This window comes from Phyllobates terribilis, unplaced genomic scaffold (genome assembly GCF_046119375.1).
Source record: "Phyllobates terribilis strain yellow unplaced genomic scaffold, ASM4611937v1 Scaffold_13__5_contigs__length_258822181, whole genome shotgun sequence".
Taxonomy (NCBI): Eukaryota; Metazoa; Chordata; class Amphibia; order Anura; family Dendrobatidae; genus Phyllobates; species Phyllobates terribilis.
In genome coordinates this window covers 11,724,984-11,749,993 of record NW_027362773.1, presented here as the reverse complement: position 1 = coordinate 11,749,993, position 25,010 = coordinate 11,724,984, and positions in this window count along the sequence as shown.

Below are 25,010 nucleotides of genomic sequence, written 5' to 3'. Positions count from 1 at the left end.
GTTTAAATGCCCCTTGGAATAGGCTTGCTGGTCGCAGTAGCTTACCAAGACGGTTTAAATGCCCCTTGGAAGAGACGTGCAGGTCGCAGTAGCTTAACAAGATGGTTTAAATGCCCCTTGGAAGAGCGGTGGAGGTCGCAGTAGCTTAGCAAGACGGTTTAAATGCCAATTGGAAGAGACATGCAGGTCGCAGCAGCTTAATAAGATGGTTTAAATGCCCCTTTCAAGAGACGTGCAGGTCGCAGTAGCTTAACAAGAGGGTTTAAATGCCCCTTAGAAGAGGATTGCAGGTCGCAGTAGCTTAACAAGACGTTATAAATGCCCCTTGGAATAGGCTTGCAGGTCGTAGAAGCTTACCAAGATGGTTTAAATGGCCCTTGGAAGAGACGTGCAGGTCGCAGTAGCTTAAAAAGACGGATTAAATGCCCCTTGGAAGAGCGGTGGAGGTCGCACTAGCTTAACAAGACGGTTTAAATGCCCCTTGGAAGAGTCATGCAGGTCGCAGCAGCTTAACAAGACTGTTTAAATGCCCCTTGGAAAAGACATGCAAGTTGCAGTATCTTAACAAGACGGTTTAAATGCCCCTTGGTAGAGACATGCAGGTCGCAGTAGCTTAACAAGACGGTTTAAATGCCCCTTGGAAGAGACGTGCAGGTCGCAGTATCTTAACAAGACCGTTGAAATGCCCCTTGGAAAAGTGGTGGAGATTACAGTAGCTTAACAAGACGGTATAAATGCCCCTTGGAAGAGGCTTGCAGGTCGCAGTAGATTAACAAGATGGTTTAAATGGCCCTTGGAAGAGCGGTGGAGGTTGCAGTAGCTTAACAAGATGGTTTATATGCCCCTTGGAAGAGACATGCAGGTCGCACTAGCTTAACAAGACGGTTTAAATGGCAATTGGAAGAGAAGTGCAAGTCGCAGTAGCTTAACAACACGGTTTAAATGCCCCTTGGAATAGGCTTGCAGGTCGCAGTAGCTTACCAAGACGGTTTAAATGCCCCTTGGAAGAGACGTGCAGATCGCAGTAGCTTAACAAGATGCTTTAAATGACCCTTGGAAGAGCGGTGGAGGTCGCAGTAGCTTAACAAGACAGTTTAAATGCCAATTGGAAGAGACATGCAGGTCGCAGTGGCTTAAAAAGACGGTTTAAATGCCCCTTGGAAGAGACGTGCAGGTCACAGTAGCTTAGCTAGACGGTTTAAATGCCCCTTGGAAGAGCGGTGGTCGCAACAGCTTAACAAGACAGTTTAAATAGCCCTTGGAAGAGACATGCAGGTCGCAGTAGCTTAAAAAAATGTTTTAAATGTCCCTTGGAAGAGACGTGCATGTCGCAGTGGTTAACAAGACGGTTTAAATGCCACTTGAAAGAGCTGTCGAGGTCGCAGTAGCTTAACAAGACAGTTTAAATGCCCCTTGGATGAGAAGTGCAGGTTGCAGTAGCTTAATAAGATGGTTTAAATGCTCCTTGGAAGAGACGTGCAGGTCGCAGTAGCTTAACAAGACGGTTTACATGCCCCTTGGAAGAGACGTGCAGGTCGCAGTAGCTTAACAAGACGGTTTAAATCCCCCTTGGAAGAGACGTGCAGGTCGCAGTAGGTTAACAAGAGGGTTTAAATGCCCCTTGGAATAGGCTTGCAGGTCGCAGAAGCTTACCAAGACGCTTTAAATGCCCCTTGGAAGAGACGTGCAGGTCGCAGTAGCTTAACAAGACAGTTTAAATGCCCCTTGAAAGAGCGGTGGAGGTCGCAGTAGCTTAACAAGATGGTTTAAATGCCCCTTGGATGAGAAATGCAGGTCGCAGTAGCTTACCAAGACGGTTTAAATGCCCCTTGGAAGAGTGGTGGAAGTAGCAGTAGCTTAACAACACAGTTTAAATGCCAATTGGAAGAGACATGCAGGTCGCAGCAGCTTAACAAGACGGTTTAAATGCCCCTTGGGAGAGACGTGTAGGTCGCAGTGGCTTAAAAAGACGGTTTAAATGCCCCTTGGAAGAGACGTGCAGGTCACAGTAGCTTAGCTAGACAGTTTAAATGCCCCTTGGAAGAGCGGTGGTCGCAGCAGCTTAACAAGACAGTTTAAATAGCCCTTGGAAGAGACATGCAGGTCGCAGTAGCTTAATAAAATGTTTTAAATGTCCCTTGGAAGAGACGTGCATGTCACAGTGGTTAACAAGACGGTTTAAATGCCACTTGAAAGAGCTGTGGAGGTCGCAGTAGCTTAACAAGACAGTTTAAATGCCCCTTGGAAGAGAAGTGCAGGTTGCAGTAGCTTAATAAGATGGTTTAAATGCTCCTTGGAAGAGACGTGCAGGTCGCAGTAGCTTAACAAGACGGTTTACATGCCCCTTGGAAGAGACGTGCAGGTCGCAGTAGCTTAACAAGAGGGTTTAAATGCCCCTTGGAATAGGCTTGCAGGTCGCAGTAGCTTACCAAGACGCTTTAAATGCCCCTTGGAAGAGACGTGCATTTCGCAGTGGCTTAACAAGATGGTTTAAATGCCCCGTGGAAGAGAATTGCAGGTCGCAGTAGCTAAACAAGACGGTTTAAATTCCCCTTGGAAGAGACGTGCAGGTCGCAGTAGCTTAACAAAACAGTTTAATTGTCCCTTGGAAGAGACGTGCAGGTCACAGCAGCTTAATAACACTGTTTAAATGCCCCTTGGAAGAGAAGTGCAGGTCGCAGTAGCTTAACAAGTCTGTTTAAATGCCCATTGGAATAGGCTTGCAGGTCGCAGTAGCTTACCAAGACGGTTTAAATGCCCCTTGGAAGAGACGTGCAGGTCGCAGTAGCTTAACAAGACAGTTTAAATGCCAATTGGAAGAGACATGCAGGTCGCAGCAGCTTAACAAGACGGTTTAAATGCCCCTTGGAAGAGCGGTGGAGGTCGCAGTAGCTTAACAAGACAGTTTAAATAGCCTTTGGAAGAGACATGCAGGTCGCAGTAGCTTAATAAGACGGTTTAAATGTCACTTGGAAGAGACGTGCCTTTCGCAGTAGCTTAACAAGACGGTTTAAATGCCCCTTGGAAGAGACATGCAGGTCGCAGTGTCTTAACAAGACGGTTTAAATGCCCCTTGGCAGAGACATGCAGGTCGCAGTAACTTAAAAAGACGGTTTAAATGCCCCTTGGAAGAGACGTGCAGGTCACAGTAGCTTAACAAAACGGATTAAATGTCCCTTGGAAAAGTGGTGGAGGTTGCAGTAGCTTAACAACACGGTTTAAATGCCCCTTGGAAGAGACGTGCAAGTCGCAGTAGCTTAAAAATACGGTTTAAATGCACCTTGAAAGAGACGTGCAGGTCGCAGTAGCTTAACAGGACGGTTTAATTGCCCCTTGGAAGAGAAGAGCAGGTCGCAGTAGCTTAACAAGACGGTTTAAATGCCCCTTGGAAGAGACGTGCAGGTTGCAGTAGCTTAACAAGACGGTTTAAATACCCCTTGGAAGAGACATGCAGGTCGCAGTAGCTTAACAAGAGGGTTTAAATGCCCCTTAGAATAGGCTTGCAGGTCGCAGTATCTTACCAAGACAGTTTAAATGCCCGATGCAAGAGACGTGCAGGTCGAAGTAGCTTAAAAGACGGTTTAAATGCCCGTTAGAAAAGGCTTGCAGGTCGCAGTAGCTTACCAAGATGGTTTAAATGCCTCTTGGAAGAGACGTGCAGGTCGCAGAAGCTTAGCAAGATGGTTTAAATGCCCCTTGGAAGAGCGGTGGAGGTCGCAGTAGCTTAACAAGACGGTTTAAATGGCCATTGGAAAAGACGTGCAGGTCGCAGTAGCTTAACAAGATGTTTTATATGCCCCTTGGAAGAGACGTGCAGGTCGCAGTAGCTTAACAAGACGGTATGAATTCCCCTTGGAAGAGGCTTGCAGGTCGCAGTAGCTTACCAAGACGGTTTAAATGGCCCTTGCAAGAGACGTGCAGGTCGCAGTAGCTTAACAAAACGGTTTAAATGCCGCTTGGAAGAGCGGTGGAGGTCGCAGTAGCTTAACAAGACGGTTTAAATGCCCCTTGCAAGAGACATGCAGGTCGCAGCAGCATAACAAGACTGTTTAAATTCCCCTTGGAAGAGACGTGCAGGTCGCAGTCGCTTAATAAAACGGTTTAAATGTCCCTTGGAAGAGACGTGCATGTCGCAGTAGCTTAACAAGACGGTTTAAATGCCACTTGAAAGAGCTGTGGAGGTCGCAGTAGCTTAACAAGACAGTTTAAATGCCCCTTGGAAGAGAAGTGCAGGTTGCAGTAGCTTAATAAGACGGTTTAAATGCTCCTTTTCAAGAGACGTGCAGGTCGCAGTAGCTTAACAAGACGGTTTAAATGCCCCTTGGAAGAGACGTGCAGGTCGCAGTAGCTTAACAAGACGGTTTAAATCCCCCTTGGAAGAGACGTGCAGGTCGCAGTAGCTTAACAAGAGGGTTTAAATGCCCCTTGGAATAGGCTTGCAGGTCGCAGTAGCTTACCAAGACGCTTTAAATGCCCCTTGGAAGAGACGTGCAGGTCGCAGTAGCTTAACAAGACGGTTTAAATGCCCCTTGAAAGAGCGGTGGAGGTCGCAGTAGCTTAACAAGACGATTTAAATGCCACTTGGAATAGGCTTGCAGGTCGCAGTAGCTTACCAAGACGGTTTAAATGCATCTTGGAAGAGACGTGCAGGTCGCAGTAACTTAACAAGATGGTTTAAATGCCCCTTGGAAGAGCGGTGGAGGTCGCAGTAGCTTAGCAAGACGGTTTAAATGCCAATTGGAAGAGACATGCAGGTCGCAGCAGCTTAACAAGACGGTTTAAATGCCCCTTGGGAGAGACATGCAGGTCGCAGTGGCTTAAAAAGACGGTTTAAATGCCCCTTGGAAGAGACGTGCAGGTCGCAGTAGCTTAACAAGAGGGTTTAAATGCCCCTTAGAAAAGGATTGCAGGTAGCAGTAGCTTAACAAGACGGAATAAATGCCCCATGGAAGAGGCTTACAGGTCGTAGGAGCTTACCAAGACGGTTTAAATGGCCCTTGGAAGAGACGTGCAGGTCGCAGTAGCTTAACAAGACGGTTTAAATGCCCCTTGGAAGAGCGGTGGAGATCGCACTAGCTTAACAAGACGGTTTAAATGCCCCTTGGAAGAGACATGCAGGTCGCAGCAGCTTAACAAGACTGTTTAAATGCCCCTTGGAAGAGACGTGCAGGTCGCAGTAGCTTAACAAGACGGTTTAAATGCCGCTTGGTAGAGACATGCAGGTCGCAGTAGCTTAACAAGATGGTTTAAATGCCCCTTGGAAGAGACGTGCAGGTCGCAGTATCTTAACAAGACGGTTGAAATGACCCTTGGAAAAGTGGTGGAGATTACAGTAGCTTAACAAGATGGTTTAAATGCCCCTTGGGAGAGACGTGCAGGTCGCAGTAGCTTAACAAGACGGTATAAATGCCCCTTGGAAGAGGCTTGCAGGTCGCAGTAGCTTAACAAGATGGTTGAAATGGCCCTTGGTAGAGCGATAGAGGTCGCAGTAGCTTAACAAGATGGTTTAAATGCCCCTTGGAAGAGACATGCAGGTCGCAGCAGCTTAACAAGACAGTTTAAATGCCCCTTGGAAGAGACGTTCCGGTCGCAGTAGCTTAACAAGACGGTTTAAATGCCACTTCGAAGAGAAGTGCAAGTCGCAGTAGCTTAACAAGACGGTTTAAATGCCCCTTGGAATAGCCTTGCAGGTCGCAGCAGCTAACCAAGACGGTTTAAATGCCCCTTGGAAGAGACGTGCAGGTCGCAGTAGCTTAACAAGATGCTTTAAATGCCCCTTGTAAGAGCGGTGGAGGTCGCAGTAGCTTAACAAGTCAGTTTAAATGCCAATTGGAAGAGACATACAGGTCGCAGCAGCTTAACAAGACGGTTTAAATGCCCCTTGGGAGAGACGTGTAGGTCGCAGTGGCTTAAAAAGATGGTTTAAATGCCCCTTGGAAGAGACGTGCAGGTCGCAGTAGCTTAGCAAGACGGTTTAAATGCCCCTTGGAAGAGCGGTGGTCGCAGTAGCTTAACAAGACAGTTTAAATAGCCCTTGGAAGAGACATGCAGGTCGCAGTCGCTTAACAAAACGGTTTAAATGTCCCTTGGAAGAGACGTGCATGTCGCAGTAGCTTAACAAGACGGTTTAAATGCCACTTGAAAGAGCTGTGGAGGTCGCAGTAGCTTAACAAGACAGTTTAAATGCCCCTTGGAAGAGAAGTGCAGGTTGCAGTAGCTTAATAAGACGGTTTAAATGCTCCTTTTCAAGAGACGTGCAGGTCGCAGTAGCTTAACAAGACGGTTTAAATGCCCCTTGGAAGAGACGTGCAGGTCGCAGTAGCTTAACAAGACGGTTTAAATCCCCCTTGGAAGAGACGTGCAGGTCACAGTAGCTTAACAAGAGGGTTTAAATGCCCCTTGGAATAGGCTTGCAGGTCGCAGTAGCTTACCAAGACGCTTTAAATGCCCCTTGGAAGAGACGTGCAGGTCGCAGTAGCTTATCAAGACGGTTTAAATGCCACTTGAAAGAGCGGTGCAGGTCGCAGTAGTTTAACAAGATGGTTTAAATGCCCCTTGGAAGAGAAAAGCAGGTCGCAGTAGCTTACCAAGACGGTTTAAATGCCCCTTGTAAGAGACGTGCATTTCGCAGTGGCTTAACAAGACGGTTTAAATGCCCCGTGGAAGAGACATGCACGTCGCAGTGTCTTAACAAGACGGTTTAAATTCCCCTTGGAAGAGACATGCAGGTCGCAGTAGCTTAACAAGACGGTTTAAATGCCCCTTGGAAGAGACGTGCAGGTCGCAGTAGCTTAACAAAACGGTTTAAATGTCCTTTGGAAAAGTGGTGGAGGTTGCAATAGCTTAACAAGGCATTTTAAATCCCCCTTGGAAGAGACGTGCAGGTTGCAGTAGCTTAACAAGAGGGTTCAAATGTCCCTTAGAATAGGCTTGCAGGTCGCAGTAGCTTAACTAGACAGTTTAAATGCCCCTTGGAAGAGACGTGTAGGTCGCAGTAGCTTAACAAGATGGTTTAAATGCCCCATGGAAGAGCGGTGGAGGTCGCAGTAGCTTAACAAGACGGTTTAAATGCCCCTTGGAAGAGACATGCAGGTCGCAGTAGCTTAACAAGATGGTTTAAATGCCCCTTGGAAGAGACGTGCAGGTCGCAGTAGCTTAATAAGACGGTTTAAATGCCCCTTGGAAGAGCGGTGGAGGTCGAAGTAGCTTACAAGGACAGTTTAAATGCCCCTTGGAAGAGACGTGCAGGTCGCAGTAGCTTAACAAGACGGTTTAAATGCCCCTTGGAAGAGAAGTGCAGGTCGCAGTAGCTTAAGAAGACGGTTGAAATGCCCCTTGGAAAAGTGGTGGAGATTACAGTAGCATAACAAGACGGTTTAAATGCCCCTTGGAAGAGACCTGCAAGTCGCAGTAGCTTAACAAGACGGTTTAAATGCCGCTTGGAAGAGACGTGCAGGTCATAGTAGCTTAACAAGACAGTTTAAATGCCCCTTGGAAGAGACTTGCAGGTCGCAGTAGCTTAACAAGACGGTTTAAATGCCCCTTGGAATAGGTTGCAGGTCGCAGTAGCTTACCAGGACAGTTTATATGCCCCTTGGAAGAGACGTGCAGGTCGCAGTAGCTTAACAAGACGGTTTAAATGCCCCTTGGAAGAGACATGCAGGTCGCAGCAGCTTAAAAAGACGGTTCAAATGCCCCTTGGAAGAGACATGCAGGTCGCAGTGGCTTAACAAGACGGTTTAAATGCCCCTTGGAAGAGACGTGCAGGTCGCAGTAGCTTAACAAGACAGTTTAAATGCCCCTTGGAAGAGCGGTGGAGGTCGAAGTAGCTTACAAGGACAGTTTAAATGCCCCTTGGAAGAGACGTGCAGGTCGCAGAAGCTTAATAAGACGGTTTAAATGTCCCGTGGAAGAGACATGCAGGTCGCATTAGTTTAACAAGACAGTTTAAATGCCCCTTGGAACAGACGTGCTGGTCTCAGTAGCTTAACAAGACGGTTTAAATGCCCCTTGGAAGAGATGTGCAGGTCGCAGTAGCTTAAAAAGACGGTTTAAATGCCCCTTGCAAGAGACGTGCAGGTCGCAGTAGCTTAACAAGAGGGTTTAAATGACCCTTAGAAAAGGATTGCAGGTCGCAGTAGCTTACCAAGAAGGTTTAAATGCCCCTTGGAAGACACGTGCAGGTCGCAGAAGCTTAACAAGACGGTATAAATGCTCCTTGGAAGAGGCTTGCAGGTCGCAGTAGCTTACCAAGACGGTTTATATGGCCCTTGGAAGAGACGTGCAGGTCGCAGTAGCTTAACAAGACGGTTTAAATGCCCCTTGGAAGAGCGGTGGATGTCGCACTAGCTTAACAAGACGGTTTAAATGCCCCTTGGAAGAGACATGCAGGTCGCAGCAGCTTAACAAGATTGTTTAAATGCCCCTTGGAAGAGACGTGCAGGTCGCAGTAGCTTAACAAGACGGTTTAAATGCCCCTTGGTAGAGACATGCAGGTCGCAGTAGCTTAACAAGGCGGTTTAAATGCCCCTTGGAAGAGACGTTCAGGTCACAGTAGCTTAACAAGACGGTTGAAATGCCCCTTGGAAAAGTGGTGGAGATTACAGTAGCTTAACAAGGCGGTTTAAATGCCCCTTGGGAGAGACATGCAGGTCTCAGTAGCTTAACAAGACGGTTTATATGCCCCGTGGAAGAGCCGTGCAGGTCGCAGTAGCTTAACAAGACGGTTTAAATGCCCCTTGGAATAGCGTTGGAGGTTGCAGTAGCTTAACAAGACAGTTTAAATGCCCCTTGGAATAGACGTGCAGGTCGCAGTAGCTTAACAAGACTGTTTAAATGCCCCTTGAAAGAGACGTGCAGGTCGCAGTAGCTTAACAAGACGGTTGAAATGCCCCTTGGAAGAGAGGTGGAGGTCGCAGTAGCTTAACAAGACACTTTAAATGCCCCTTGGAAGAGACGTGCAGGTCGCAGTAGCTTAACAAGACAGTTTAAATGCCCCTTGAAGAGACGTGCAGGTCGCAGTAGCTTAACAAGACAGTTTAAATGCCCCTTGCTAGAGACGTGCAGGTCGCAGTAGCTCAACAAGAGGGTTAAAATGCCCGTTAGAAAAGGCTTGCAGGTCGCAGTAGCTTACCAAGACGGTTTAAATGCCCTTTGGAAGAGTGGTGGAGGTCGCAGTAGCATAACAAGACGGTTTAAATGCCCCTTGGAAAAGACGTGCAGGTCACAGTAGCTTAACAAGACGGTATAAATGCCCCTTGGAAGAGGCTTGCAGGTCGCAGGAGCTTACCAAGACTGTTTTAATGGCCCTTGGAAGAGACGTGCAGGTCGCAGTAGCTTAACAAGACGGTTTAATCGCCCCTTGGAGGAGACATGCAGGTCGCAGTAGCTTAACAAGACTGTTTAAATGCTCCTTGGAAGAGACGTGCAGGTAGCAGTAGCTTAACAAGACGGTTTAAATGCCCCTTGGAAGAGACGTGCAGGTCGCAGTAGCTTAACAAGACAGTTTAAATGCCCCTTGGAAAAGTGGTGGAGATTACAGTAGCATAACAAGACGGTTTAAATGCCCCTTGTAAGAGACGTGCAGGTCGCAGTAGCTTAACACGACGGTTTAAATGCCCCTTGGAAGAGACATGCAGGTTGCAGTAGCTTAGCAAGATGGTTTAAATGCCCCTTGGAAGAGTGGTGGAGGTGGCAGTAGCATAACAAGACGGTTTAAATGCCCCTTGGAAAAGACGTGCAGGTCGCAGTAGCTTAACAAGATGTTTTATATGCCCCTTCTAAGAGACGTGCACGTCACAGTAGCTTAACAAGACGGTATAAATGCCCCTTGGAAGAGTCTTGCAGGTCGCAGGAGCTTACCAAGACTGTTTAAATGGCCCTTGGAAGAGACGTGCAGGTCGCAGTAGCTTAACAAGACGGTTTAAATGCCCCTTGGAGGAGACATGCAGGTCGCAGTAGCTTAACAAGACTGTTTAAATGCTCCTTGGAAGAGACGTGCAGGTAGCAGTAGCTTAACAAGACGGTTTAAATGCCCCTTGGTAGAGACATGCATGTCGCAGTAGCTTAACAAGACGGTTTAAATGCCCCTTGTAAGAGACGTGAAAGTCGCAATAGCTTAACAAGACGGTTTAAATGCCCCTTGGAAGAGAAGTGCAGGTCGTATTAGCTTAACAAGACGGGTTAAATGCCCCTTGGAAGAGACGTGCAGCTTGCAGTAGCTTAAAAAGACGGTTTAAATGCCCCTTGGTAGAGCGGTTAAGGTAGCAGAAGCTTAACAAGATGGTTTAATTGCCACTTGGAAGAGAAGTGAAGGTCGCAGTAGCTTACGAAGACGATTTATATGCCCCTTGTAAGAGACGTGCAGGTCGCAGTAGCTTAACAAGACGTTTTAGATGCCCCATGGACGAGCTTTGGAGGTTGCAATAGCTTAACAAGACAGTTTAAATGTCCTTTGGAAGAGACATGCAGGTTGCAGCAGCTTAACAAGACTGTTTAAATGCCCCTTCGAAGAGACCTGCAGGTCGCAGTAGCTTAAAAAGACGGTTTAAATGCCCCTTGTTAGAGACATGCAGGTCGCAGTAGCTTAACAAGAGGGTTTAAATGCTCCGTGGAAAAGTGTTGGAGCTTACAGTAGCTTAACAAGACGGTTTAATTGCACCTTGCAAGAGACGTGCAGGTCGCAGTAGCTTAACAAGAGTGTTTAAATGCCACTTAGAAAAGGCTTGCAGGTCGCAGTAGCTTACCAAGACGGTTTAAATGCCCCTTGGAAGAGACGTGCAGGTCGCAAGAGCTTAACAAGATGGTTTAAATGCCCCTTGGAAGAGCGGTGGAGGTCGCATTAGCTTAACAAGATGGTTTAACTGCCCCTTGGAAAAGACGTGCAGGTCGCAGGAGCTTAACAAGATGGTATAAATGCCCCTTGGAAGAGGCTTGCAGGTCGCAGTAGCTAACCAAGATGGTTTAAATGGCCCTTGGAAGAGACGTGCAGGTCGCAGTAGCTTAACAAGACGGTTTAAATGAGCCTTGGAAGAGCGGTGGAGGTCGCAGTAGCTTACCAAGACGGTTTAAATGCCCCTTGGAAGAGACGTGCAGGTCGCAAGAGCTTAACAAGATGGTTTAAATGCCCCTTGGAAGAGCGGTGGAGGTCGCAGTAGCTTAACAAGATGGTTTAACTGCCCCTTGGAAAAGACCTGCAGGTCGCAGGAGCTTAACAAGATGGTATAAATGCCCCTTGGAAGAGGCTTGCAGGTTGCAGTAGCTAACCAAGATGGTTTAAATGGCCCTTGGAAGAGACGTGCAGGTCGCAGTAGCTTAACAAGACGGTTTAAATGCCCTTGGAAGAGACATGCAGGTCGCAGCAGCTTAACAAGAATGTTTAAATGCCCCTTGAAACAGACGTGATAGTCGCAGTAGCTTAACAAGACGGTTTAAATGCCCCTTGGTAGAGACATGCAGGTCGCAGTAGCTTTACAAGACGGTTTAAATGCCCCTTGGAAGAGACGTGCAGGTCGCAGTAGCTTAACAAGACGGTTTAAATGCCCCTTGGAATAGTGGTGGAGATTACAGTAGCATAACAAGATGGTTTAAATGCCCCTTGGAAGAGACGTGCAAGTCGCAGTAGCATAACAAGTTGGTTTAAATGCCCCTTGGAAGAGCGGTGGTGGTCGCAGTAGCTTAGCAAGACATTTTACATGCCACTTGGAAGAGCGGTGGAGGTCACAGTAGCTTAACAAGACGGTTTAAATGCCCCTTGGAAGAGACCTGCAGGTTGCAGTAGCTTAAAAAGACGGTTTAAATGCCCCTTGGTAGAGCGGTGGAGGTCGCAGTAGCTTAACAAGATGGTTTAAATGCCCCTTGGAAGAGAAGTGCAGGTCGCAGTAGCTTACCAAGACGATTTAAATGCCCCTTGGTAGAGACGTGCAGGTCGCAGCAGCTTAACAAGACTGTTTAAATGCCCCTTGGAAGAGACGTGATAGTCGCAGTAGCTTAACAAGACGGTTTAAATGCCCCTTGGTAGAGACATGCAGGTCGCAGTAGCTTTTCAAGACGGTTTAAATGCCCCTTGGAAGAGACGTCCAGGTCGCAGTAGCTTAACAAGAAGGTTTAAAAGCCCCTTGGAAAAGTGGTGGAGATTACAGTAGCATAACAAGATGGTTTAAATGCCCCTTGGAAGAGACGTGCAAGTCGCAGTAGCATAACAAGATGGTTTAAATGCCCCTTGGAAGAGCGGTGGTGGTCGCAGTAGCTTAGCAAGACATTTTACATGGCCCTTGGAAGAGCGGTGGAGGCCGCAGTAGCTTATCAAGAAGGTTTAAATGCCCCTTGGAAGAGACCTGCAGGTTGCAGCAGCTTAAAAAGACGGTTTAAATGCCCCTTGGTAGAGAGGTGGAGGTCGCAGTAGCTTAACAAGATGGTTTAAATGCCCCTTGGAAGAGAAGTGCAGGTCGCAGTAGCTTACCAAGACGATTTAAATGCCCCTTGGAAGAGACGTGCAGGTCGCAGTAGCTTAACAAGACGGTTTAAATGCCCTTTGGAAGAGATTTACTGGTCGCAGTAGCTTAACAAGACGGTTTAAATGCCACTTGGAAGAGCGGCGGAGGTCGCAGTAGCTTAATAAGACGGTTTAAATGCCCCTTGGAAGAGAAGTGCAGGTCGCAGTAGCTTAACAAGACGGATTAAATGCCCCTTGGAAGAGACAAGCAGGTCGCAGCAGCTTAACAAGACGGTTTAAATGCCCCTTGGGAGAGACGTGCAGGTCGCAGTGGCTTAAAAAGACGGTTTAAATGTCCCTTGGAAGAGATGTGCAGGTCGCAGTAGCTTAACAAGACGGTTTAAATGCCCCTTGGAAGAGCGGTGGAGGTCACAGTAGCTTAACAAGACAGTTTAAATAGCCCTTGGAAGAGACATGCAGGTCTCAGTAGCTTAATAAGACGGTTTAAATGTCGCTTGGAAGAGACATGCATTTCGCAGTAGCTTAACAAGATGGTTTAAATGCCCCTTGGAAGAGACGTGCAGGTCGCAGTAGCTTAACAAGATGTTTTAAATGCCACTTGGAAGAGCGGTGGCGGTCGCAGTAGCTTAACAAGACAGTTTAAATGCCCCTTGGAAGAGAAGTGCAGTTCGCAGTAGCTTAATAAGACCGTTTAAATGCCCATTGGAAGAGACGTGCAGGTCGCAGTAGCTTAACACTAGAACTACTGATGGAGTCATTTTGACTCCTTTCATTTTTTATTTCTCTTTTGTGACTACATTTTTCAGAATTCCGGCTTGAAACTCGGTGACTTTTCCTCAAATATGATGTGAAAAAAGATTTTGTGAGAATAAATAATTTTGGTGAAAAATTTGCGCGTTTTTTTCAAAATTTACCAAGAACTACTGAAGGGAGTCATTTTGACTCCCTACTATATTTTGAGGTCCTTTTGTCACTAAATGTTACTATAAAGTTTTGTGCATAATTTTTTCACTCTGTCTTATTTACCCTGATGTTCATATAGATGTAGTTCAATTTACATGTCAACTTTTCACATTTTCCTTGTGTTTTTCCTGCTTGTATTACTGTGTAATGCTGAACAAAATAGATTGTTTACTCTAGGCTCTTATGTTATGCTAATGAAGGGTGGTGTTTTTCTAAGGTCCTAGCAGGAGACAGTATTCTGGATAGTAACTTTACTTTCAGTTCAGCTGAAGAGACAAAAAGAACAGACGCAGACATACGAGCTCTGAAGACTCATACAGGTATGAATTGTTATGAAATAGTTTAGCTGTCTGTCAACTGATTCAGCCCACCTACTTTTGAAGGTGGCAGAACAGTTATTATTTCTTTTAGTTTTCATTTCATTTCTATTTTTCAGCAGGGAACTATATAGAATTATGGAATTTGTGAGGAATATGGAGAGAAGACGTTTGATAAAGCCTCAGGATATTCTGGCTACTTTGCAATCCATACCGGAGGATGAATCGGAATACGAATTGCAGGAACATGTATTTGATTCTGACAGTGATGAAGATTTCATTCCTCAGAACATATCAAGTGAATCTGAAGACTCAGAAGGAACAAATCCAGAAGGTAAGTAGTTATGTGTATTTATTTGTTCTTCCACACACTGAGTTAGGGCCTGTGCACACTAGCAGAATTCTGGCTGAATAGCCATCTGGATATTCTTGCCACAATACAGGCCGTACCTGCCCGCTCATGCCTGAAGCTCCACTCCGAACCCCGGGCTGGAGCCGCTGTCAGGGACAGAGCAGCGCTTGCTTACACGCGAGCACGGCTCCGTCCCAGACAGCGGCTCCAGCCCGGGGTTCGGAGCGGAGCTTCAGGTATAAAACTCCGCTCTGTACCTGAGCGGGCAGGTACGGGCCGGATTGTGGTGAGAATATCCGGTCGGATATTCCGCCGCTAATCCAGCCAGTGTGCACGGACCCTTACAAAACAAAAATTCTAAATATTCATCAACTTTTTTACAGATATTCCAAGTACATCAACTGGGGATCGGGCTCATGCAGTTATGTTGCCTCGTGACCATCCTCCTGGTCGTGGACAGAAAAAATCAGCAAAACGTCCCAGAAATGAAAGAACAACAGATAACGATGGCGGCGAAGGTAATGCAACAACAAACACCAGAGAAGGCGAATCTGAAGGAATACTAGTTTCAGCGGATGGTATTCAATGGAAACCTGTTGAAATTGGAGAACACTTGCCTGGTAGGCGTGACAGCCAAAATATTCTTCGAGAAGCACCGGGCCCTACAGGATACGCCAGAAGAAATATCATTATCGATAGTCCTTTGAGCGCATGGCGTTTATTTTTTGATTCATATATATTGACACATATAAAGAACTGTACGCTTGCAGAAGCATGCAGGAACAATAATTTACAGTTTACTCTATCTGATGAGGAGCTAGATGCATTCATTGCGATATTCTATGCTCGTGGAATATCTGGCACGAACCGTCACTCGATTAGCAGTATTTGGTGTAATGACTGGGGAATACCGTTTTGCAAAGCGACAATGTCTAGGGACCGCTTTGTTGAAATTATGAGGTTTCTCAGATTTGATGAGAAATCTACTCGATTGGAGAGACTGCAAACGGACAAGTTTGCTCTATTTTCTACTGTGTGGGACAGGTTTATTGAAAATTGTATTGCGTGTTACAAACCTGGCCCATACATAACGGTGGATGAGCAACTTTTCCCAAGCAAAACTAGGTGTCCATTCACGCAGTACATGCCTTCCAAACCAGATAAATATGGCCACAAATATTGGCTAGCTGTTGATAAGAGGAGCAAATATCTGGCAAATGGCTTCCCTTATCTAGGCAAAGATGACACACGCCGTGCTGAGGACCGTTTAGCTGACCATGTGGTAATGAAGTTATTGGACCCGTTTTTGAAAAAAGGTCGCAATGTTACAACCGATAATTATTTTACTTCAGTAAAATTAGCTAAACAGATAAAAAGCAAAGGAACAACCATCGTGGGAACACTGAACAAGATAAGGCGAGAAGTGCCTAAAGAAATAAAATCCATGAAAGAGGAATTGTACAACACTAAAGTGTTTAGAAATGAAGACAATTTTACACTTACAGTATATCAAGGAAAGCCCAACAAAAATGTTGTCATTTTGAGTTCCGTCCATCCAGATGTTGTTGTTGCATCTGATTCCGCTAAAAAAACTCCAGAAACGGTAAAGTTTTACAATGAAACAAAATATGGAGTAGATGTAGTGGATCAGATGGCACGAAAATATACCACACGAACATGCACAAGGAGATGGCCTGTTCATGCATTTGAAAATGCCTTAGTCTTTGCGGGTATAAATGCATGGATAATATTCAAGGAGATTACCCACCAAAAAATGTCACGCAAGGCATTTTTGCAAACGCTTGTGAGAGAGTTGAGTGGTCCTTATGTCACAGATAGGGAAAAGGGTTCCACGTCCCAAGTTTCTACATGCTCAGAAGTGATGGTTCAAACAAAATTTTGCCAGATCAAAGAAAAGTGCAAGAAAAACAGATCTGTCGGAAATTGTAAGACTTGTGGTAAGTAGTGTTGAGCATTCCGATACTGAAATATCGGGTATCGGCCGATATTCGCGGTATCGGAATTCCGATACTTAATTCCGATACTATTGCAATATCGTATACCGGAATCGGAAGTTCCCATAATGCAATGAGACATTTTCATTTTATTCAGCCAATGAGGATCCTAAGAAGTGTGGGCACATCCTGTTAGGCATGTAGGCATCTTAACTAATGGCATGGCTGTGATTGGCTGCTGAAATGATGTCATGATGCACTATAAAAGCCACCGCCGCCATTTTGAGCTCACTCTGCTGTGAATTCAGTTAGGGATAGGACGCTGTTGTTCTGAGGGACAGTTTTAGCTACCTATTTGCTCTATACTGCTTTACCCAAGCTACTTTCTAAATCACTGTGCCTTGCAGTGCTAGTGTACAGTTCCCTGTGCTGTTCACCGCTATCTGCAAGGTCTGTGTGTGTGAGTGCAGCTCACCCTGTAGTGTGTGCTTCAGCCAAGTCTGGTTGTAGTGCACTCAGTGTGTGTCACTGCCTCATACATTGTCCTTTTTTGCCAATTCATAATTTTTCCTGATATCTCCTATTAGTGTGGTGGTTCCATCTGTATTCAGCTAAATTGGTTCCAAACACACTATATAGGAGTAGATAGAGAAATTTTTTTCCGTCTTGCAGCACTAGTGCACAGTGCTCTGCATCTGTACTGTTCACCGCTGTCTGCAAGGTCTGGTGTGTGAGTGCAGCTCACCCTGTAGTGTGTGCTTCAACCCCGTCTGGTTGTAGTGCACTCAGTGTGTGTCACTGCCTCATACATTGTCCTTTATTGCCAATTCATAATTTTTCCTGATATCTCCTATTAGTGTGGTGGTTCCATCTGTATTCAGCTAAATTGGTTCCAAACACACTATATAGGAGTAGATAGAGAAATTTTTTTCCGTCTTGCAGCACTAGTGCACAGTGCTCTGCATCTGTACTGTTCACCGCTGTCTGCAAGGTCTGGTGTGTGAGTGCAGCTCACCCTGTAGTGTGTGCTTCAACCCCGTCTGGTTGTAGTGCACTCAGTGTGTGTCACTGCCTCATACATTGTCCTTTATTGCCAATTCATAATTTTTCCTGATATCTCCTATTAGTGTGGTGGTTCCATCCATATTCAGCTAAATTGATTCCAAACACACTATATAGGAGTAGATAGAGGAGCCTTTCTGCAGCATTGGGCCCTGCAGCCCCAGCCAGATTAGTATTAGCCTATTTTTTGCAGCCTCATCTATTGCATTGTAGGTTACCTTCCTACATTGTAATAGCTACAAAAAGTTTGTGATACTATCGTTATTACATCTTTAGGCACATCCAGTGTCTTTTTGTGACAAAAAAAACCTAAATAAAGTTCACCAAACACTCCACTTTACAGTTGTGTAGGCCACATTAGCTCATATTAAAGTCTAGTCCACACTTTATAAAATTAGTGTTTCTTATACCTGTTAGCAGCTGTTCAGGAATAAGCACACTAAGCCCTTAGTACTTTTCTGCCTATCTTTATCAGTCTACCAAGATGAAGAAGGCAGGGAGTAAGGCATGTGGTCGTGGTCGTGGGCGTGGGCGTGGGCGTGGAGTTTCTGCAGGGAGAGGACGTGAGGATTCTGTGCCTGCAGGGAGAGAACGTGGGGATTCTGTGCCTGCTGCGGGCACCAGTGACTCAGCATCCCCCAGTTTTACCAGGGAACAGTCCTTTATGCGCAGCTTTGTAGGAGCTAGCCGTACCCCACTGCTGCGCGAGGACCAAATTGAAGCCGTTGTCGGATGGATGGCAGCTAACGCATCGACTTCAATTAGTTCCAGATCCTCTCAGGTCCTGAGCACTGAAGAGCACCCATCTGTCTCTTCACCACCTGCCAAATTGCCCAGGCAGTCAGAGAGCCCTGGACAGGAGCCATCTCTACTTCTGTTCTCTGAATCTCTTGGCTTGGAAAGAGGGGGCCAGCCAAGCAGAATTCGAGAATTTGAAGAAGAGGTAGTATGCAGTGATGCGCAACCGTTTTGTCTCTCTGAATCTGAAGAGGCGGGTGGGCCAGTGCCTATGGTCAGCAGCACACCTCAGTACGCATCTGATGATGAGACTCAGGTGCCACTTTCTGGTGCGTACTGTGCTGTCGAGACTACCCAGGAGAAGCAGTTGTTTGAAGAGGGTGGTGTAGATGATGAGGTCCTTGACCCATCATGGCGTGAGGGACAGGAAGGTGGTGGGAGCAGCTCTGAGGAAGAGATTCCCCGAACGGCCCAAAAAGGAGGGAGAGGGAGGGGGCAGACTTGGTTGCCTGTAGCCTCCACTTCGGCACCCATTAGGAGCATGGCTCTTCCAAAATCCAAAGCGGGCGCTCCCAAGACTTGCAGTGCCTGGTCCTTTTTTGACACAGTTGCAGATGACATTTGCTTTGTCAAATGCAAGCTGTGTAATCAGAAGGTGAAAAGAGGGAAAAGTGTCAGCAACCTCAATACCACAAATATGTGGAAACATGTGCGGACCAAGCACGTGGTGGAGTTACACAAACACACTGAAGACCTAGGCCAACCTACAGCGCCACCTACCACCTCTTCAGCTCGTGTTGTAGCCTCTTCCTCCAGCTCACACACAGCTGGTTCGGCTTCCTCACAGGATCGCCATGGAAGAATCTCTGGCACTGTTGTACAGAGACACAGTGTAATTCCACCCACAGCACCACTTTCCCAGTCATCCTCACACTCCCAGGCCAGTCTACAGCCATCGTTAGCACAGGCATGGGAGAAAAGGCGCCCATACTCGGCAAACCACCCCCGAGCACAGGCTCTGAATGCTGGCATTGCTAAACTACTGGCCCTTGAAATGCTATCATTCAGGCTGGTGGAGACTGACACATTCCGTAACTTTATGGCATTGGCAGTCCCACAATACAACGTGCCCAGCCGCTTTTATTTCAGCAGGCAAGCCGTCCCTGCCCTGCAACATCATGTGGAGGGAAAAATTAAACATGCGCTACAAAACGCCGTCAGTAGCAAGGTCCACCTGACCACTGATGCGTGGACCAGTAAGCATGGACAGGGACGATACCTTTCCCTCACTGCCCATTGGGTAAATGTTGTGGAGCCGGGTACAGATCTTGAGAGTGGCGCTGTACGTGTTCTGCCAACTCCAAGGATTGCAGGAATCCAGTCTGTACACATTGACTCCTCCTCATACTCCAGTTCCTCTGAATCAGCGCTGCAGGAGCCATCACGGTCTACCTCCACATCGACCCGTGAACGGTTACCTGTTATGATGACCGATATGAGCACAGCCGTGGCCAAACGTCAACAGGCCGTATTAAAATTAATTTCTTTGGGGAATCGAAGCCACACAGCGCAGGAGCTCTGGAATGCCATCAAGCAGCAGAGTGACGTGTGGTTTGTGCCAGCGAATCTCCAGCCAGGCATGGTAGTGTGTGACAATGGCCGAAATCTGGTGGCAGCTCTGGGCCTAGGCAACCTCACTCACATCCCATGTCTGGCACATGTGCTCAACTTGGTCGTGCAGAGTTTTTTGAGGGACTATCCGGATCTTGATGCACTGCTTCACAAGGTCCGCATAGAGTGCGCTCACTTGCGGCGTTCCAGCAATGCAAGATCACGCATTGCAGCTCTGCAGCGCCGATTATGTCTTCCGGAACATCGCATCATATGTGACCTACCCACCAGGTGGAATTCAACGTTACATATGTTGGAGAGGTTGTGTGAGCAGCAGGCAGCAGTAATGGAGTACCAGCTGCAGCAGGCGCAAACAAGTCGCAGTGCGCGCCGTTCACACTTCACCACCACTGAGTGGGCCTCTATGAAGGACATTTGCCACGTTTTGCGTGCCTTCGATTATTCCACGCGGATGGCGAGTGCAGATGATGCACTAGTCAGCATGACTATCCCCCTTATCTGCCTGCTTGAAAAAACACTGCAAGCACTAAGGGACGAGGTTTTGGAAGAGGTGGAGGATGAGGAGTCACAAATGCCATCTGCTTCTCTACAGTCTGCGCAACGTGGTTCCTCACAAAGGCCTAGGCAGGGGACACTTTGTGAGGAGGATGAGGAGGAGTCAATGGATGAGGAAGACATCTGTCCAGAGGAGGGAGGTACACAATGCTCTAGTAGTCAGTATCTAGAGCGAGGGTGGGGTGATGCAGAGCAGGCAGAGATCACGCCTCAAGCAGGGGACAGCGTTTCTTGGCCAGTTGGCAGTCTGCAGCACATGGTTGATTTCATGCTGCAGTGCCTCAGAAACGACCGCCGCATCGCCCACATTCTCAACACGGCTGATTATTGGGTGTCCACCCTCCTAGATCCTCGCTACCGGGACAACTTACAAAGCCTCATAACACCATTGAACCGGGAGCGTAAAATGCAGGAGTACCAAGACGCACTGGTGCATTCCATCATGTTCTCCATTCCAACCGAGAGCAGTGCTGCTAGTGCTTTACAAAGCAGCTCAGTGCATCGAGGCAGTGGAGGAAGCTCTGCACAAAGAGGGAGCAGAAGCAGCGCCTCAGCACAAGGCAAGACCAGTATGGCCGAAATGTGGCAAAGTTTTGTGTCCCCGCCGCCACAAATGTCTACACCATCACAGACAGCTCCAGTCAGCAGGAGGCAACGTTTCCGTCAGATGGTGACAGACTACATGTCTTGCCCTCTTAGTGTACTCCCAGACGGCTCTTCTCCCTTCAAGTTTTGGGTCTGTAAGCTGGATACATGGCCAGAGCTTAGTCAGTATGCACTGGAGGTGCTAGCTTGCCCTGCTGCTAGTGTATTATCGGAACGCGTCTTTAGTGCCGCAGGTGGTGTACTAACAGACCGACGCATGCGACTATCCTCCGATAACGTTGACCGGCTTACTTTTCTCAAAATGAACAAGGCCTGGATCTCTCATGAATTTGCCAGTCCTCTTCCAGAATAAATAATTGGTTGGCAACAGTATCCAGGTCTCCTGTTCTGTTCATGTTTCTACCACCTGAACTGTAATCCCTGAGCTCCAACACCGCCAGTTGGCGCTCGGAAGTGCTGTCTGCACAGTCAACACTTGCTACCATGTTATTGGGGTTCAGTAACGTCAGCTGTTCCCCTGCTGTGCGGACGGCAATTTCTCCTGCTCTGTCCACATTCTCACTACTACAGATTTTAAAGTTGCTCCAATTACACCTCTGGCTCCTCTGTTTTCAGTATTATCCCTGAGCTCCAACACCGCCAGTTGGCGCACGGAAGTGCCGTCTGCACAGTCAACACTTGCTGCCGTGTTATTGGGGTTCAGTAACGTCAGCTGTTCTCCTGCTGTGCGGACGGCAATTTCTCCTGATTTGTCCACATCCACTGTACTACACATTTTAAAGTTGCTCCAATTACACCTCTGGCTCCTCTGTTTTCATTCTTATCCCTGGGCTCCAGCACCGCCAGTTGGCGCTCGGAAGTGCTGTCTGCACAGTCAACACTTGCTACCATGTTATTGGGGTTCAGTAACGTCAGCTGTTCCCCTGCTGTGCGGACGGCAATTTCTCCTGCTCTGTCCACATTCTCACTACTACAGATTTTAAAGTTGCTCCAATTACACCTCTGGCTCCTCTGTTTTCAGTATTATCCCTGAGCTCCAACACCGCCAGTTGGCGCACGGAAGTGCCGTCTGCAAAGTCAACACTTGCTGCCCTGTTATTGGGGTTCAGTAACGTCAGCTGTTCTCCTGCTGTGCGGACGGCAATTTCTCCTGCTTTGTCCACATCCACTGTACTACACATTTTAAAGTTGCTCCAATTACACCTCTGGCTCCTCTGTTTTCAGTATATCCCTGAGCTCCAACACCGCCAGTTGGCGCTCGGAAGTGCCGTCTGCACAGTCAACACTTGCTGCCGTGTTATTGGGGTTCAGTAACGTCAGCTGTTCTCCTGCTGTGCGGACGGCAATTTCTCCTGCTTTGTCCACATCCACTGTACTACACATTTTAAAGTTGCTCCAATTACACCTCTGGCTCCTCTGTTTTCATTCTTATCCCTGGGCTCCAGCACCGCCAGTTGGCGCTCGGAAGTGCTGTCTGCACAGTCAACACTTGCTACCATGTTATTGGGGTTCAGTAACGTCAGCTGTTCCCCTGCTGTGCGGACGGCAATTTCTCCTGCTCTGTCCACATTCTCACTACTACAGATTTTAAAGTTGCTCCAATTACACCTCTGGCTCCTCTGTTTTCAGTATTATCCCTGAGCTCCAACACCGCCAGTTGGCGCTTGGAAGTGCCGTCTGCACAGTCAACACTTGCTGCGGTGTTATTGGGGTTCGGTAACGTCAGCTGTTCCCCTGCTGTGTTCACGGCAATTTCTCCTGCTCTGTCCATATTCACTGTGCTACTTATTTAAAACTTGCTCCAATTACACCTCTGGCTCCTCCGTTTTTAGTATTTACCCTGGGCTCCAATACCGCTAGTTGCTGCTCAGAAGTGCCGTCTGCACAGTCAACGCTTGCTCCAGTGTTATTGGGATTCAGTAACGTCAGCTGATCCCCAGCTGTGTGTCCGGCAAATTCTCCTGCTTTGTCCACATCCACTGTAGTACGGATTTAAAACCTCCTCCAAATACACCTCTGGCTCCTCTGTTTTTAGTATTTACCCTGGGCTCCAGCACCGCCAGCTGGTTCTCGGCAGTTCCATTGGCTCTTGTACCTTCTGCTACCCATCCGGGTTCCAGTACCGTCAGCTGGTTCTCGGCAGTGTCTTTGGCACGGGTACTCCCTCCTGCCCAGCCTGGTTCCAGCACGCCAGCTGTTTCCGGGTAGTGTCAACGTCACTTTGCCTCCAATGCGTTGTCCTGTTGTGTTGCGGTCGGGTTAGCCGACTCTATGGTGCCTGCAGTTTAGGTGACTCCTATGTGGGCTGCGGGATCTGGCAATGAAGGCTGGTTCCATAGTGCCAATAGGACAAGCACCCTCTGTAGGACTGTGGGTTTTGGTAACTGCGGCCGACTCGCGGCCTTGAACTTTTTTTTTACATGGGTACCTTCTGCTACCCATCCGGGTTCCAGTACCGTCAGCTGGTTCTCGGCAGTGCCTTTGGATTAGGTGCCTCCTTCTCGGTATCCAAGTTCCACCAACGTCTGCTGGTCCTTGGTAGTGCTTTCTGGCACAGGTACCTCCTGCTTAGTAACCGAGTTCCAGTAACATCAGCTGGTCCTCGGTAGTTCCATTGGCTCTTGTACCTTCTGCTACCCATCCGGGTTCCAGTAACATCAGCTGGTCCTCGGTAGTTCCATTGGCTCTTGTACCTTCTGCTACCCATCCGGGTTCCAGTACCGTCAGCTGGTTCTCGGCAGTGCCTTTGGATTAGGTGCCTCCTTCTCGGTATCCAAGTTCCACCAACGTCTGCTGGTCCTTGGTAGTGCTTTCTGGCACAGGTACCTCCTGCTTAGTAACCGAGTTCCAGTAACATCAGCTGGTCCTCGGTAGTTCCATTGGCTCTTGTACCTTCTGCTACCCATCCGGGTTCCAGTAACATCAGCTGGTCCTCGGTAGTTCCATTGGCTCTTGTACCTTCTGCTACCCATCCGGGTTCCAGTACTGTCAGCTGGTTCTCGGCAGTGCCTTTGGATTAGGTGCCTCCTTCTCGGTATCCAAGTTCCACCAACGTCTGCTGGTCCTTGGTAGTGCTTTCTGGCACAGGTACCTCCTGCTTAGTAACCGAGTTCCAGTAACATCAGCTGGTCCTCGGTAGTTCCATTGGCTCTTGTACCTTCTGCTACCCATCCGGGTTCCAGTACCGTCAGCTGGTCCTCGGTAGTTCCATTTGCTCTTGTATCTTCTGCTACCCATCCGGGTTCCAGTACCGTCAGCTGGTTCTCGGCAGTGTCTTTGGCACGGGTACTCCCTCCTGCCCAGCCTGGTTCCAGCACGCCAGCTGTTTCCGGGTAGTGTCAACGTCACTTTGCCTCCAATGCGTTGTCCTGTCGTGTTGCGGTCGGGTTAGCCGACTCTATGGTGCCTGCAGTTTAGGTGACTCCTATGTGGGCTGCGGGATCTGGCAATGAAGGCTGGTTCCATAGTGCCAATAGGACAAGCAACCTCTGTAGGACTGTGGGTTTTGGTAACTGCGGCCGACTCGCGGCCTTGAACTTTTTTTTTACATGGGTACCTTCTGCTACCCATCCGGGTTCCAGTACCGTCAGCTGGTTCTCGGCAGTGCCTTTGGATTAGGTGCCTCCTTCTCCGTATCCAAGTTCCACCAACGTCTGCTGGTCCTTGGTAGTGCTTTCTGGCACAGGTACCTCCTGCTTAGTAACCGAGTTCCAGTAACATCAGCTGGTCCTCGGTAGTTCCATTGGCTCTTGTACCTTCTGCTACCCATCCGGGTTCCAGTAACATCAGCTGGTCCTCGGTAGTTCCATTGGCTCTTGTACCTTCTGCTACCCATCCGGGTTCCAGTACCGTCAGCTGGTTCTCGGCAGTGCCTTTGGATTAGGTGCCTCCTTCTCGGTATCCAAGTTCCACCAACGTCTGCTGGTCCTTGGTAGTGCTTTCTGGCACAGGTACCTCCTGCTTAGTAACCAAGTTCCAGTAACATCAGCTGGTCCTCGGTAGTTCCATTGGCTCTTGTACCTTCTGCTACCCATCCGGGTTCCAGTAACATCAGCTGGTCCTCGGTAGTTCCATTGGCTCTTGTACCTTCTGCTACCCATCCGGGTTCCAGTACCGTCAGCTGGTTCTCGGCAGTGCCTTTGGATTAGGTGCCTCCTTCTCGGTATCCAAGTTCCACCAACGTCTGCTGGTCCTTGGTAGTGCTTTCTGGCACAGGTACCTCCTACTTAGTAACCGAGTTCCAGTAACATCAGCTGGTCCTCGGTAGTTCCATTGGCTCTTGTACCTTCTGCTACCCATCCGGGTTCCAGTAACATCAGCTGGTCCTCGGTAGTTCCATTGGCTCTTGTACCTTCTGCTACCCATCCGGGTTCCAG